The sequence below is a fragment of the Zea mays genome, chromosome 1, assembly GCF_902167145.1.
Source record: "Zea mays cultivar B73 chromosome 1, Zm-B73-REFERENCE-NAM-5.0, whole genome shotgun sequence".
NCBI classification, from domain to species: domain Eukaryota; kingdom Viridiplantae; phylum Streptophyta; class Magnoliopsida; order Poales; family Poaceae; genus Zea; species Zea mays.
The window spans coordinates 268,859,001-268,876,652 of NC_050096.1; positions in this window are offsets into that span (position 1 = coordinate 268,859,001).

Here is a 17,652-nt window from a genome sequence, read left to right on the forward strand (position 1 = left end):
TGAATTGTATACTTTGTTCACGAGGCACTGATCATATATGCCTTCGCTCGCAGTCGCAGCTCAACTTCCTTCAGCATTGCAAAAACTACGGTGAACTGCCATTTTTTAATGCAAGGGTTTAACAATCTCAATATGTGATTTTTATTCACTAACTAGTGGATTGTAGCATGTTAAATCATCACCTGAAATACAAAATGTGTTATATATCTCTGCTTTTTGATGCAAGGGTTTAACAATCTCAATATGTGATTGTTATTCGCTAACCAGTGGATTGTACTATTGTAGCATGTTAAATCATCACTTGAAATATAAAATTTGTTATATATAATTAAAATGGTGTGAAAATGGGATTACTGTTTACTTATGTAATTATAATCTAAGTTTCATTAGACCTTTTGTTTAAATCCCAATATCCACGATAAAAGTTAGACGTAATAAAGGATTAATTCTGCATAAAAAATTAACTGAATATTGATTCAGCTAAAATATATTCCTTCTGTTCCTGTATATGTCGGAGACCATAATTAGGGGTACCTCCAAGACTTTTAATCTCAGCTGGTAACCCCCATCAGCACAAAGCTGCAAAGGCCTGATGGGTGTGATTAAGTCAAGGCTCGGTCCACTCAAGGGACACGATCTCGTCTCGCCCGAGCCCAGCCTCGGGCAAGGGCAGCCGACCCCGGAGGATTCACGTCTCGCTCGAGGGTCCCCTCAAGCAACGGACACATCTTCGGCTCGCCCGAGGCCCAGTCTTCGCCAAGAAGCAACCTTGGCCCGATTGCCGCGCCGACCGACCGTATCGCAGGAGCATTTAATGCAAAGGTGGCCTGACACCTTATCCTGACGCGCGCATTTCAGTCGACTGAGCCGAAGTGACCGCCGTCACTTCGCCGCTCCACTGACCAGCCTGACAAGAGGACAGCGCCGCCCGCGCCGCTCCGACTGCTGTGCCACTCGACAGAGTGAGGTTGACAGCAGCCAAGTCCGGTCTCAGGCGCCATAGAAAGCTCCGCCTCGCCCGACCCAGGGCTCGGACTCGGGCTCAGCCCCGGAAGACGACGAACTCCGCCTCGCCCGACCCAGGGCTCGGACTCGGGCTCAGCCCCGGAAGACGACGAACTTCGCCTCGCCCGACCCAGGGCTCGGACTCGGGCTCAGCCCCAGAAGACGACGAACTCCGCCTCGCCCGACCCAGGGCTCGGACTCGGGCTCAGCCCCGGAAGATGGCGAACTCCGCCTCGCCCGACCCAGGGCTCGGACTCGGGCTCAGCCCCGGAAGACGGCGAACTCCGCCTCGCCCGACCCCAGGGCTCGGACTCAGCCATGGCCTCAGCCGACGGTCTCCGCCTCGCCCGACCCAGGGGCTCGGACTCGACCTCGGCCTCGGAAGACAGACTCGACCTCGACCTCGGAGGAGCCTCCGCCTCGCCCAACCCAGGGCTCGGACCGACCGCATCACAGGAGGGGCCATCATTACCCTTCCCCTAGCTAGCTCTGGCTACGGGGAACAAGACCGACGTCCCATCTGGCTCGCCCCGGTAAACAAGTAATGATGGCGCCCCGCACGCTCCATGACGACGGCGGCTCTCAGCCCTCTTACGGAAGCAAGGAGACGTCAGCAAGGACTCGACAGCCCCGACAGCTGTCCTTCCGCTAGGCTCCAGCGCTCCTCCAACGGCCACGACATCACACGAACTGGGTGCCAAAACCTCTCCGACTGCCACGACGGCATGTACTTAGGGCACTAGCTCCTCTCTGCTAGACACGTTAGCACACTGCTACATCTCCCAGTTGTACACCTGGACCCCCTCCTTACGCCTATAAAAGGAAGGTCCAGGGCCCTCTTACAGAAGGTTGGCCGCGCGGGGAAGGACGGGACGACACTCGCGTAAGCCTCTCGCTCCCTCCCGCGTGGACGCTTGTAACCCCCTACTGCAAGCGCACCCGACCTGGGCACGGGACAAACACGAAGGCCGCGGGTTTCCCCTTTTACGCATGTCTCCCTCCGGCTTCTCTCCCCCCTTCGCGCTCCGTCTCGCGCCGACCCATCTGGGCTGGGGCACGCGGCGACAATTTACTCGTCGGTCCAGGGACCCTCCGGGTTCGAAACGCCGACAGTTGGCGCGCCACGTAGGGGCCTGCTGCGTGTTGACGAACAGCTTCCCGTCAAGCTCCAGATGGGCAGTCTCCAGCAACCTTTCCAGCCCGGGACGGTGCTCCGTTTCGGGAGTCTTGAGTTCATGTCCCTCGACGGCAGCTACGACATGATACTCCTTCCCCCGCCGCGCGACGGCGACAATGGCGGCCGACAACCCGCCCGCCAGCGGCGGAATCGACGATGTCTTCCCCACATGGCGGAAGAACAACATTCGGGCTTGTCCCGTCGCCTCCCCCGTCGAAGGAGGAGGAGGCGGGGCAACCAAGGCCAAGCAGGAGGCGGCACCTCGTCGGCTGTCGAGCGAGTCGACGGCGTCGGCACCCCAACGGGGGACACGTCGGGCATCGACCTCGCGTCTGAGACGAAGACGAGCGCCGTCTCCCCGCAACACGCCAACTCCAAGCGGACGGACGACACCAGCATGCTCACGAGGGACTTGCTGGGCGTCACCCTTGTACCTGAGACGACGGTGCAGTCTACCCCTGACGTGACTTCGTCACCGCCCGTCGACCAAGAGGTACCGACCGACTCCCATCTCGTGCCTTTCAGATTCAGCCTCGACCCACCAAGCGACTTCGCTTCGGTGGACGCTCTCATAGAGGCGAGTCCAAACCCTCCGGGGTATCGTATGCGGACACCCTGGGACCGGCTGACAGCCGTCTCGACCTACGGGCCCTCGGGTTCCGAGGAAGATGACGAGCCCGACTGTTGTTGGGATTTCTCCGGACTTGGCAACCCCAGTGCCATGCGGGACTTCATGACCGCATGCAACTACTGCCTTTCCGACTGTTCCGACGGTAGCCGCAGCCTCGGCGACGAGGACTGCGACCCAAGTCGTGAATGTTTCCACGTCGATCTAGGGGGTCCCGACGAAGGCAACCATCTTGGTACGCCGGAAAACGGTGATCCCCCTAGGTCTGCGCCTCGCGTTGACATCCTTCAGGAGCTAGTTGTGGTCCCCGTCTCGGCGGGGAGTCATGACCCATAGCTCGAGCAAATCCGCGAGATGCAGGCCAGGCTCGACGAGGGAGCAGGAACGCTTGAGTCGTTCCGCCGGGACATCGGGCAGGAATGGGCAGGCCAACCGCCGGCCGGAGAAGCACGTCATCTACCCCAAGGCCTCCAGCACCGCATCACAGACGATGTCAGGGCAGGGCCACCACCGACTTCCAGTGGGGTCGGCCAGAACCTGGCTGCAGCGGCAATACTTCTCCACGCGATGCCGGAGCCATCAACCACCGAAGGACGGCGTATCCAGGGAGAGCTCAAGAATCTCCTGGAGGATGCTGCGGTCCGACAGGCCGAAAGCTCTGCCTCCCGCAGGCAGGGCTACCCCTCGGAGCATCGCGCCGCGCCTTCCCGATTCATGCGGGAAGCCTCGGTCCATACCGGGCGCACGCGCAACACAGCGCCTGCGGCCCTGGGTCGCCTCGGCAACGAACACCCTCACCGCAACCGACGAACCCACCTCGACGAGAGGGTGCGCCGAGGCTACCACCCCAGGCGTGGGGGACGCTACGACAGCGGGGAGGATCGGAGTCCCTCGCCCAAACCACCCGGTCCACAGGCTTTCAACCGGGCCATACGACGGGCGCCGTTCCCGACCCGGTTCCGAACCCCGACTACTATCACAAAGTACTCAAGGGATACAAGGCCGGAACTGTGGCTCGCGGATTATCGGCTGGCTTGCCACCTGGGTGGAACGGACGATGACAACCTCATCATCCGCAACCTCCCCCTGTTCCTCTCCGATACCGCTCGAGCCTGGCTGGAGCACCTGCCTCCGGGGCAGATCTCCAACTGGGACGACCTGGTCCAAGCCTTCGCCGGCAACTTCCAGGGCACGTACGTGCGCCCTGGGAACTCCTGGGATCTCCGAAGCTGCCGCCAGCAGCCGGGAGAGTCTCTCCGGGACTACATCCGGCGATTCTCGAAGCAGCGCACCGAGCTGCCCAACGTAACCGACTCGGATGTCATCGGCGCGTTCCTCGCCGACACCACCTGCCGCGACCTGGTGAGCAAGCTGGGTCGCAAGACCCCCACCAGGGCGAGCGAGCTGATGGACATCGCCACCAAGTTCGCCTCTGGCCAGGAGGCGGTTGAGGCCATCTTCCGAAAGGACAAGCAGCCCCAGGGCCGCCCACCGGAAGATGTCCCCGAGGCGTCAACTCAGCGTGGCACCAAGAAGAAAGGCAAGAAGAAGTCGCAAGCGAAACACGACGCCGCCGACGCGGACCTTGTCACCGCTGCTGAGTATAAGAACCCTCGGAAACCTCCCGGGGGCGCCAATCTCTTCGACTAGATGCTCAAGGAGCCGTGCCCCTATCATCAGGGGCCCGTCAAGCACACCCTTGAGGAGTGCGCCATGCTTCGGCGCCACTTTCACAAGGCCGGGCCACCTGCGGAGGGTGGCAGGGCCCGCGACGACGATAAGAAGGAGGATCACAAGGCAGGATAGTTCCCCGAGGTCCACGACTGCTTCATGATCTACGGTGGGCAAGTGGCGAACGCCTCGGCTCAGCACCGCAAGCAAGAGCGTAGGGAGGTCTGCTCAGTAAAGGTGGCGGCGCCAGTCTATCTAGACTGGTCCGACAAGCCCATCACTTTTGACCAGGGCGACCATCCCGACCGCGTGCCGAGCCTGGGGAAATACCCGCTCGTTGTCGACCCCGTCATCGGCAACGTCAGGCTCACCAAGGTCCTCATAGGCGGAGGCAGCAACCTCAACATCATCTACGCCGAGACCCTCGGGCTCCTGCGGATCGATCTGTCCTCGGTCCGGGCAGGCGCTGCGCCTTTTCACGGGATCATCCCCGGGAAACGCGTCCAGCCCCTCGGACAACTCGATCTACCCGTCTGCTTTGGGACGCCCTCCAACTTCCGAAGGGAGACCCTCACGTTCGAGGTGGTCGGGTTTCGAGGAACCCACCACGCAGTGCTGGGGAGACCATGCTACGCCAAGTTCATGGCCGTCCCCAACTACACTTACCTCAAGCTCAAGATGCCGGGCCCCAACGGGGTCATCACCATCGGCCCCACGTACCGACATGCGTACGAATGTGACGTGGAGTGCGTGGAGTACGCCGAGGCCCTCGCCGAATCCGAGGCCCTCATCGCTGACTTGGAGAGCCTCTCCAAGGAGGCGCCATTCGTGAAGCGCCACGCCGGCAACTTCGAGCCAGCGGAGACGGTTAAATCCGTCCCTCTCGACCCCAGCAACGACGCCTCTAAGCAGATCCGGATCAGCTCTGAGCTCAATCCCAAATAGGAAGCAGTGCTCGTCGACTTTCTCCGCGCAAACGCCGACGTTTTCGCGTGGAGTCCCTCGGACATGCCCGGCATACCGAGGGATGTCGCCGAGCACTCGCTGGATATCCAAGCTGGGGCCCGACCCGTGAAGCAGCCTCTGCGCCGATTCGACGAAGAAAAGCGCAGAGCCATAGGCGAGGAGATCCACAAGCTAATGGCGGCAGGGCTCATCAAAGAGGTATTCCATCCCGAATGGCTTGCCAACCCTGTGCTTGTGAGAAAGAAAGGAGGGAAATGGCGGATGTGTGTAGACTACACTGGTCTAAACAAAGCATGTCCGAAAGTTCCCTACCCTCTGCCTCGCATCGATCAAATCGTGGATTCCACTGCTGGGTGCGAAACCTTGTCTTTCCTCGATGCCTACTCAGGGTATCACCAGATCAGGATGAAAGAGTCCGACCAGCTCGCGACTTCTTTCATCACACCCTTCGGCATGTACTGCTATGTTACCATGTCGTTTGGTTTGAGGAATGCGGGTGCAACGTACCAACGGTGCATGAACCACGTGTTCGGCGAACACATTGGTCGAACGGTCGAGGCCTACGTCGATGACATCGTAGTCAAGACAAGGAAAGCCTCTGACCTCCTTTCCGACCTTGAAACGACATTCCGGTGTCTCAAGGCGAAAGGCGTAAAACTCAATCATGAGAAGTGTGTCTTCGGGGTCCCCCGAGGCATGCTCTTGGGGTTCATCATCTCCGAGCGGGGCATCGAGGCCAACCCGGAGAAAATCGCGGCCATCACCAACATGGGGCCCATCAAGGACTTAAAAGGCGTAAAGAGGGTCACGGGATGCCTTGCGGCTCTGAGCCGTTTCATCTCACGCCTCGGCGAAAGAGGCCTGCCTCTGTACCGCCTCTTAAGGAAGGCCGAGTGCTTCACTTGGACCCCAGAGGCCGAGGAAGCCCTCGGGAACCTGAAGGCGCTCCTCACGAACGCGCCCATCTTGGTGCCTCCCGCCGCCGGAGAAGCCCTCTTGATCTACGTCGCCGCTACCACTCAGGTGGTTAGCGCCGCGATCGTGGTTGAGAGACGAGAAGAGGGGCATGCATTGCCCATCCAGAGGCCAGTCTACTTCATCAGTGAGGTACTGTCCGAAACCAAGATCCGCTACCCACAAATTCAGAAGCTGCTGTACGCGGTGATCCTGACGCGGCGGAAGTTGCGACACTACTTCGAGTCTCATCCGGTGACTGTGGTGTCATCCTTCCCCCTGGGGGAGATCATCCAGTGCCGAGAGGCATCGGGTAGGATTGCAAAGTGGGCGGTGGAAATCATGGGCGAGACAATCTCGTTCGCCCCTCGGAAGGCCATCAAGTCCCAAGTCTTGGCGGACTTTGTGGCTGAATGGGTCGATACCCAACTCCCAACAGTTTCGATCCAACCGGAACTCTGGACCATGTTTTTCGACGGGTCGCTGATGAAGACAGGGGCAGGCACGGGCCTGCTCTTCATCTCGCCCCTCGGGAAGCACCTACGCTACGTGCTACGCCTCCACTTCCCGGCGTCCAACAATGTGGCCGAGTACGAGGCTCTGGTCAACGGGTTGCGCATCGCCATCGAGCTGGGGGTCCGACGCCTCGACGCTCGCGGTGACTCGCAGCTCGTCATCGACCAAGTCATGAAGAACTCCCACTGCCGCGACCCGAAGATGGAAGCCTACTGCGATGAGGTTCGGCGCCTGGAAGACAAGTTCTACGGGCTCGAGCTCAACCACATCGCCCGACGCTACAACGAGACTGCGGATGAGCTAGCTAAGATAGCTTCGGGGCGAACAACAGTTCCCCTGGACGTCTTCTCCCGAGACCTGCATCAACCCTCTGTCAAGACCGACGACGCGCCCGAGCCCGAGGCACCCTCGGCTCGGCCCGAGACACCCTCGGCTCGGCCCGAGGCATCCTCGGCTTAGCCCGAGGCACCCTCGGCTCAGCCCGAGGCACCCTCGGCTCAGCCCGAGGCACCCTCGGCTCAGCCCGAGGCACCCTCGGCCCCCGAGGGTGAGGCACTGCACGTCGAGGAGGAGCGGAGCGGGGTCACGCCTAATCGAAACTGGCAGACCCCGTACCTGTAATATCTCCACCGAGGAGAGCTACCCCTCGACCGAGCCGAAGCTCGGCGGTTGGTGCGGCGCGCCAAGTTGTTCGTCTTGCTGGGGGACGGGAAGGAGCTCTACCACCACAGCCCCTCAGGCATCCTCCAGCGGTGCATATCCATCGCTGAAGGCCAGGAGCTCTTGCAAGAAATACACTCGGGGATTGCGGTCATCACGCGGCGCCTCGAGCCCTTGTTGGAAACGCTTTCCGACAAGGTTTCTACTGGCCGACAACGGTGGCCGACGCCACCAGAATTGTCCGCACCTGCGAAGGGTGTCAGTTCTATGCGAGGCAGACACACTTGCCCGCTCAGGCTCTGCAGACCATACCCATCACCTAGCCGTTTGCTGTGTGGGGTCTGGACCTCGTCGGTCCCTTGCAGAAGGCACCCGGGGGCTACACGCACCTGCTGGTCACCATCGACAAATTCTCCAAGTGGATCGAGGTCAGACCCCTAAACAACATCAGGTCCAAACAGGCGGTGGCGTTCTTCACCAACATCATCCATCGTTTTGGGGTCCCGAACTCCATCATCACTGATAACGGCACCCAGTTCACCGGCAGAAAGTTCCTGGACTTCTGCGAGGATCACCACATCTGGGTGGACTGGGCCGCCGTGGCTCACCCCATGACGAATGGGCAAGTAGAGCGTGCCAACGGCATGGTCCTGCAAGGACTCAAGTCGCGGATCTACAACGACCTCAACAAGTTCGGCAAGCGATGGATGAAGGAGCTCCCCTCTGTGGTCTAGAGTTTGAGGACAACGCCGAGCCGAGCCGAGCCACGGGCTTCACACCGTTCTTTCTAGTCTATGGGGCCGAGGCCATCTTGCCCACAGACTTAGAATATGGTTCCCCGAGGACGAGGGCCTACGTCGACCAAAGCAATCGAGCTAATCGAGAAGACTCACTGGACCAGCTGGAAGAGGCTCGGGACATGGCCTTACTACACTCGGCACGGTACCAGCAGTCCCTGCAACGCTACCACGCCCGAGGGGTTCGGTCCCGAGACCTCCAGGTGGGCGACCTGGTGCTTCGACCGCGACAAGACGCCCGAGGGCGGCACAAGCTCACGCCTCCCTAGGAAGGGCCGTTCGTCATCGCCAAAGTTCTGAAGCCCGTGACGTACAAGCTGGCCAACAGTCAAGGCGAGGTCTATAGCAACGCTTGGAACATCCGACAGCTACGTCGCTTCTACCCTTAAGATGCTTTCAAGTCGTTCATACACCTCGCTCACGCACAAAGTTTAGTCATCAAGGAAGGGTCAGCCTTGCCTCGGCAAAGCCCGACCCTCCCTCGGGGGCTAAAAGGGGGGAACCCCCTCTGCGTCAAAATTTTCCTCGGAAAAAGATCTTTTCTGCCAGAATGTCTTTCGTGCTTTTCGACTACTTCGAAAGTGGATCCTGAAAACGACGGAGTACACGTAAGCAGCCAAGGCTGACCGAGCCGAGGGACTCCTACACCTCCGGGATACGGATACCTCACTCATCACCTTTTGCGATGAGTAACTCACGCTCGGATAAGTGATTCCGCGGACCGAACAAGTCTTCACGCTCAAAAACTCTTCTGCCGAAACGATTTTTCGGGCCTTCTTGACTATATCGATAGCAGAATCCCACGGACGAGTAAGAGTACGCGTAAGCGGCAAGGCCGACCGAGCCGAGGGACTCCTACGCCTCCGGGATACGGATACCTCACTCGTCACCTTCCGTGAAAAGTAACTCTCGCTTGGACAAGTAATTCTGTTACCGACAAAACAAGTCCAAACACTCGAAACAAGAGGAAAAGAAACGCAGCTTTACAACACGATGACAGTATGTTTGGGCCTCGGCGGCCGCAGAAAACATACGCACACTACAAGATAACCCGATCCTGCAGGCTCGGACTTTGACAGTTGAAGGGAGCAGTAGCACCCTCGGCGTCATCTACACCTTCGGCGAGGTCCGACCTAGCCTCGGACGGCGACGCGGTTGGAGGATCCCCACTCCGAAGGATGACATCAGCACCACGCCCGGGCCATCGCTGCCAGGGTCTTCTCCAGGGATCCGGCTCGAGCAGACGACTCGGCCGGCCACCCCGAAGCCTCAGCCAGCTGTCCCCCGAGGACATCAGCCCGGTTTGTGGCCTCGACAATTCAACTCCAGCGTCGGTCCCGCCAGCGGACGACCCGGCCAGGCTCCGGCCGACCAAATCTTCTTTTCGAGCCAACTCTGCCCCTGTCCATGCTGCCACCGCTACCTCCGGCTTCGGCTCATCGAAGGGCGACCGAGGGGTTCCTTTAACTAAGCAAGAGAAGCCTCAGGCGACAAGGTTGACCAAGCCGAGGGATTCCTACGCCTCCGGGATACGGATACCTCACTCGTCACCTTCGCACGAGGCAACTCACACTTGGTGAAGCGGTTCAGATAGCCGACAGGCGAGTCTTAGTGCTCGAAATGAGGAAAAACACAGCTCCGTGCCAAAGATACATACATGTTCAGGCCTCGACAGCCACAATGAACAGACACCGGCACTCAAGGTGCCATTACAAACGGAACTCTGGTTCCACCTCCGCGGGTACGAACAACCCCCGACATTGGGGGGCCTGCGGGGCGACAAAGCTCTAGGTCGCCCACCGTCGCCCGATCCAGCAGCAGCGACAACGACCTCCGCTCCGGGTGGCCGAATTGCAGCAGCAATGGCCTCAGGGCGGACGCCGCTACAACAATGCCCTCGCCCACGTCTACGCTCGAGGGGCGAGGACAAGTACAAAGAGACGGAGGCCCGGAGCGCGGATGGTGGCGGTGATCCCGTCAGCGACGAGGACTTCTCCAGCCGCCGCCACCTCAGCACCGACGACAGGAGCCGTCTGCCCACCGGCAGATCCCCACTCGGATCCTCCCGGACGAGCGGAGCACCGACCTCCGCGTAGAGGCACCGTACCGGGGCAAAGGCAGGACAGCCCCAGAACACGAACGTCGCCCTAGCAGCGCGCGACGTCTTGGGCGGTCCTCCGGTGCGCGCGGCGCGACAACCGCCCTCGCGGTGAGAGGGGGCACCGGGAGCCGAGCCAGAGCCAGCTGAGCCAGCGAGCCCAACGCGCTGAAGCTGACGACGCTCGCCGCCGATCGGCCCCGCGTTGTCGGAGTCCGACCCTCCCGCTAGGCCGGTGAGCGCCCTGTCCCTTGAATGCTGAGGGAGAGGCTGACCCACGAACCCGCGTGGGAGGTAGAGCTCCGGCTTAGCCCGGCCTCCGCCCCAGCAAGGATGATGAAGATCCTTGAAGCTGAGGGCGGGACCAAGATCGCAGCCCGACTTGCTTCTCCCCACCCAGGGGCTGGTGGTCACCGTCTTGGGTGACCACCGGCGAGGGGATGCGGCCGGGCTGCCTCATGAAAATCCTTGAAGCCGAACGATGTCTGAAAGGTACCAACTTCCGCGAAGCTGCGTTCCTCCAACGACAAGGCGGAAGGATAGCGGGTGTTCCCCATCCGGGGGCTCGGAAGGTGGAAAGACGCGATGCATAAGGGAGCGCGAAGACATGGTTGCCTTTCAAGGGGGTCACCCTCCTTTTAAAGGCAACTCTCCCCACTTGCGTCCTCAGCCATCGCAGGCTGAGTCTTCTCCAACACGCTCCAAGGTCCTCCCCCTACGACCCGGGGGCTGGGTCCCACGCGTCATGCAAGTTGGCCTAGGGCAGAAGAAGCCAAACCGCCGCGCGCGGTGCGCGCAACTTCCCAGCGGTTACAAGCATTCCTCCACTTTCGCCCAGACCAGCGGGTGAAAGGGCGGACAACCATGCAGGCGGCATGCAACCGCGCCAGGTGGGCGCACCCCTTCGACTCCAACGCGCCCAGCATGGAGGCCCAGGCCCACACGTCATGCAACCGGCGCGCCGGTTGCTACGTGCGAGCAACTGCACCGCCACTCGCGCCATTACCGCGCCTCCTCGACTGCGGAACCAGTACCGCGACTCGAGGCAACCCTGCGTATGACCCAACAGTGCCAGCCAGGCACATCGGTCACGGGTCAGTCAGCTGTGGGAAAAGGCGCGACCGTCAATACGGCCAAAACTGGGCCGGCAGTAATGGCAGTGGCAGGCGGGCGGAAGCAGCGGTCACGTCGTCAGCCAAGCTCACGTCCCATCGAGGGACAGCAAGGGAACCCTCTCTCGCGGCGTGAAGACGGCGCGCCCGTGTTCCATTCATCGAACGGCTCGCACGCGCGCAACGGCTGCCCCGTGAACCACTCGTCCCGTCGCATTAACTCTGCGGCAGGACAGACGACACCTTTGGCAGGAGAAGCGGGCGACGCTTCGCCTTCGCCATAATGACCGCGTCAAAAAAGGTGCGCCACGTCATTTCGATTTCGTATCCTTTTCCTTTTCCTCTTTCTCTCTCTTACAACAGGGATCGGGAAAGGGGATACCCCGAAAGGGATCCTTCCCCGCGAAGGAAACGGGCCCCGAGCCCCCCTACTGATCAGAGGTTCGAAGGCTGGCCCCTCGGAGGGGTTCAACAGCCGCCTCAGAGCGCTCGGGATCCGCGCCCACTACTGGTCAGAGGTTCGAAGGCCGGCCCCTCAGAAGGGTTCAACGGCCGCCTCAGGCCACTCGGGCTCCGCGCCCACTACTGATCAGGGGTTCGTAGGCTGGCCCTCGAAGGGTTCACAGCCGCCTCAGACGCAGAGCGAGGGATGACCCTGGGTACGTTCGATACATAACCAAGGCTCGGGCTACGCTCCCGAGGTACCCTAGGACATTTCCGATACCAGCGGGAATGATCTTGTAACGGAATCCCATCAGAGGGAGGCATCGAGCCCTCGGACCCCGTCAAAAGGGGACCGGGTCCGGCAGATCACCCGCAGGTACTTTTGGAGCGCGCCTCCGGGCCTCTAGCCGACCCCTAAAAATGGGGCACGGGCGTCCACTCAGATTACCCGTCAGCAGCTCACTGGAGACACCATGTTCGGCGCCCTCCAAGGGAAACATGGCGCTTTCCCCCCTCCTCCTTGCGGAAAGGCGACGCAGGGGCGTATGTAAAAAAGTCGAGTCTGTCCTTGACCGTCCTCTCGCTCTGTGTGGAGGCTCGGGGGCTGTTCTCGCAAACCCGGCTCCGGCCAAACCGTTGACAGCGTCAACATACCAGCCCGAGAACTTGGGACCCGACCGTGCACCCGGGCTACGGCCAGCTCGCATGAGGGAACAACCAGACCGGCCGAAGCATCGCGAAACGCATTAAGACCTCGAAGGAGTCAAACCACTCCTCCGAGGCCTCGGGGGCTACAACCGGCGGGTGCGCTCGCGCGCACCCACCGGAACAAAATGCAACCGAGAAAGGCTGGTCCCCTTGCAAAAAAGTGCGACAAAAGCCTCCAAGCGAGTATTAACACTCCCTTCGAGGCTCGGGGGCTACTGTCGGGGACCATAATTAGGGGTACCCCCAAGACTCCTAATCTCAGCTGGTAACCCCCATCAGCATAAAGCTGCAAAGGCCTGATGGGTGCGATTAAGTCAAGGCTCGGTCCACTCAAGGGACACGATCTCGCCTCGCCCGAGCCCAGCCTCGGGCAAGGGCAACCGACCCCGGAGGATTCACGTCTCGCGCGAGGGCCCCCTCAAGCAACGGACACACCTTCGGCTCGCCCGAGGCCCAGTCTTCGCCAAGAAGCAACCTTGGCCCGATTGCCGCGCCGACCGACCGTATCGCAGGAGCATTTAATGCAAAGGTGGCCTGACACCTTATCCTGGCGCGCGCCTTTCAGTCGACTGAGTCGAAGTGACCGCCGTCACTTCGCCGCTCCACTGACCAGCCTGACAAGAGGACAGCGCCGCCCGTGTCGCTCCGACTGCTGTGCCACTCGACAGAGTGAGGCTGATAGCACCCAAGTCCGGTCTCAGGCGCCATAGAAAGCTCCGCCTCACCCGACTCAGGGCTCGGACTCGGGCTCAACCCCGGAAGACGACGAACTCCGCCTCGCCCGACCCAGGGCTCGGACTCGGGCTCAGCCCCGGAAGACGACGAACTCCGCCTCGCCCGACCCAGGGCTCGGACTCGGGCTCAGCCCCGGAAGACGACGAACTCTGCCTCGCCCGACCCTAGGGCTCGGCCTCAGCCCTGGCCTCAGCCGACAGTCTCCGCCTCGCCCGACCCAGGGGCTCGGACTCGACCTCGGCCTCAGAAGACAGACTCGACCTCGACCTCGGAGGAGCCTCCGCGTCGCCCAACCCAGGGCTCGGACCGACCGCATCACAGGAGGGGCCATCATTACCCTACCCCTAGCTAGCTCTGGCTACGGGGAACAAGACCGACGTCCCATCTGGCTCGCCCCGGTAAACAAGTAATGATGGCGCCCCGCACGCTCCATGACGACGGCGGCTCTCAGCCCTCTTACGGAAGCAAGGAGACGTCAGCAAGGACTCGACAACCCCGACAGCTGTCCTTCCGCCAGGCTCCAGCGCTCCTCCGACGGCCACGACATCACATGAACAGGGTGCCAAAACCTCTCCGGCTGCCACGACGGCATGTACTTAGGGCACTAGCTCCACTCTGCTAGACACGTTAGCACACTGCTACATCTCCCAGTTGTACACCTGGACCCCCTCCTTACGCCTATAAAAGGGAGGTCCAGGGCCCTCTTACAGAAGGTTGGCCGCGCGGGGAAGGACGGGACGGTGCTCGCGTAAGCCTCTCGCTCCCTCCCGCGTGGACGCTTGTAACCTCCTACTGCAAGCGCACCCGACCTGGGCGCGGGACAAACACGAAGGCCGCGGGTTTCCCCTTTTACGCATGTCTCCCTCCGGCTTCTCTCCCCCCTTCGCGCTCCGTCTCGCACCGACCCATCTGGGCTGGGGCACGCGGCGACAAATTACTCGTCGGTCCAGGGACCCCCCGGGTTCGAAACGCCGACAGTATATAATACGTAACTACCTCTAGTTCAAAGATTAAGAAATGTATTTAATTCTTTCTATATCATTGTATGTGTGCATATATAAAACACGTCTTATATTATAGAACAATAATAAAAAATAGTTACACCATATATTATGGGACGGCTTGCTCAGACCGAGAAAGGTGAAAAAAAACGAGCCATACGAGTTGCCACGAACACGACAGGCATAGGACGTATAAGGGAGACAACTAGGCTAGATATAGATTGTATGCCATATGCGAAGATTTTGCTCATTTTAATACTATGTATAGATATTATACTCCCTCCACTCTAGAGGCGTTTGGTTTCTAGAGATAAATTTTTAGTCTCTATATTTTATTCTATTTTAATCTCTAAATTGTTAAATACGGAAACTATATATTTGATAATTTAAATACTAAAATAGAATAAAATTAAAAGACTAAAAATTAGTCCCTATAAACCAAACATAACCTCTAAAGCGTTGCCCATGCTCATATCTAGCAAAGTTTATTAAAAAACTATAATCGGAAAAGAATCTTCTTAATTGGGTTTACTTTATGGATACATATTATCATTTAAGTTTTCTTTTTAAATTATCTTAAATTTTCTAAAATGTGTTTTATTACAGAACAGAGGGGGTATGTTAGGGAAATTATTTGTTTACTAGGTGAGTGCCCGTGCGTTGTAACGGGAATATATAATATCATGGTAATTTATGTACATCTAGACAGTGTTAGGTAATACATGAAAACAAACAATATATATATACTATCTTTGATCTTAATATCTTATAGGTATGTGCTCGTGCATTGCAACGGAACATAAATTTACATAAATTGACGAGCCTCTAATGGCTCAGAGACCCAGTGACAGGCGACGCGAGCGCAATGGTAATGGGAACCCTCATGGGGAACAGTGCCTTGTTGCAGAGGAGCGCGAGTCCGAGCAAGCCACCACTTGATGCCTTGAGCTCCATCGTCCTGTTGTGAGGATGCATTTGCCACGAGCTTCCTATATAAAATAGGTTGTTCAGATCATAATAACTAAAATAATGGTGTGCCAAAACTTTTACTGCTACGCTTAAAGACTCAGACAATACTGACAAAGCTAACATATATCCTTATCTAATTGACTCATTCTTGATGGCAGAAAAAATATAGATCAAGCAAGCATATTAAGGTTATAGTATTGTCACAATTACGCTTTCAAGATAATAACAAACCACATGTGTAGCTCAAGGTGTCTTGGCGGTAGGCACATACAGAAGCGTGGCCTCATACCCTCAGTGCATTAGAAACATGGAATGGTAACGGTGCCATGGGAATGGTAATGTTAGCCCAATACGAGGTATCCTAAAGCTTCTCATCTTCAAATCTGACGCTATCCACCTTAATCCGTTGAAATTTAGTCACAGTCTTGAGCTGTAGTAGATAAACAAAATATAAATTTATCACAATATTGATGTCGTTGGTCAAACAGACAAATAATGCCTACTTCAACTTGCTCAGAACAGGAAAGGCTGATGGACCTAATAAGATTGTTATTAGGGGCACCAAGCGTAAGATCGACAACGACATCACTGGTAAGTTACTCGCATAATCTCTATTATACAAAGTACTGACATGCAAGCCACAATGATACCAGAGGATAAAAAAGTCTCACGTATAGCAAATGCAATATATTTATAAACTCATCTTGATGAATTCACGCTAGTGGACATCGTACCGATGATCAGTAACTGATCATTGTGGAGGCATTTCTAAAACATAATGCAAAAGCATGTTGCTAAGGAAGATAGTAACAATTTTCAGGGAACAGGTTAGCTACAGTACTCATTGGCCATTGCCAAATACAAAAAAGAAGCTGATGTGCTAATTAATTTTTAGTAGTATTCAGATCGCCTGGACATTTCAAAACCAAATGGAAGTGCTTCTCCCTCAGACTACAAGGTAAAAGTAACCTTACAATTGAAGAACCATGACAAAATGTATCCTTTAATTGAATAACTATAATACAAAGCAATACAACAAAAAGCTCTCCTGATATTTCATTGAGTTAGTTATTTTAATCTCAATATATTAATAGATACACTGGTTACTGACAACTACAAATAATCTCTTAGAAGACGAATGAGACTTACACAAGCTATTGGACATCATCAACCATCTCCTATATTTTGACCATACAACTGGACAGAGGGAATGAACTCCATTCTGTAATGAAATATCAAGTTTAGTGATGTAAAAGGATAAACTATCAGGAAAACAATATTATGGTTTGTAATTTGTTTCGTAGCTTGAATAAAAAATCATGGTAGATCTAGGCATAGACAGTATTAGGGGTGCTTGGTTTAAGGATCAACTCATCCTAGATGAGGAGGTATATCGTGAGTTCATTTCATGAGCCCGGTGGAATCATCCCATTTGTCTCTGCAAATATTGGGTCAGTGGAAAAGGACCATATTCATGGTGATCTGACTTTGCCATCCGCCAGTGTTTTACTTTCTATAAGCTGCAATGGTGCTAATCAAGGAAGTAAATATGAAACCAACCTTCAACCAGGGACCGCTACAGAGGATATGATGGCTTTCAAAGAGCAGAATGCAGACAAGTCTCACTTAGAAGCCTACCAGTTCAAGCACATCACATACACGGCGACCCATGTACAGCAAGGGACCAGGAAGCGCAAGGGAGATGGATGGGAAAGAAATTCGGAGCCAGGAACGAACCAGTGGGCACAGGTGGAGTGGGTACAGGTGGACATGGCGGCCACAGCTGCGGCGGGATCGGAAGTTGGCGGCTGCCGCTGCCATGGCAGTTCCAAACCGCCTCGTCTCGCCGCTTGGCCTGTGGCTCCTGATGAACTATTATATATATATGTACATGAAGTTCCCAAGAGAAAAAAAAAGAATAAAAATGAACAGAGCTAGAACGGATCTGATTTTTTGTTGCTTCCTACACCAGCACAACTTTCCTTACTTTTCCCCCCGGTCGATGTTCCTAGGAATGCGAATGTCGGTGTCCAAGTGTTGGATCCCTGAATTGATGAATGGATGAAATAGTTCATATATATCAGAGACATGGTACTAAAATTGGACACACTTTTACAGCGACGAAACAAAAAAGCATACAAATGGAGAACATAAATAAAACAAAATCATTTCTCATGATATCTTCGATTCTGTATACGCATGCCATTTAAC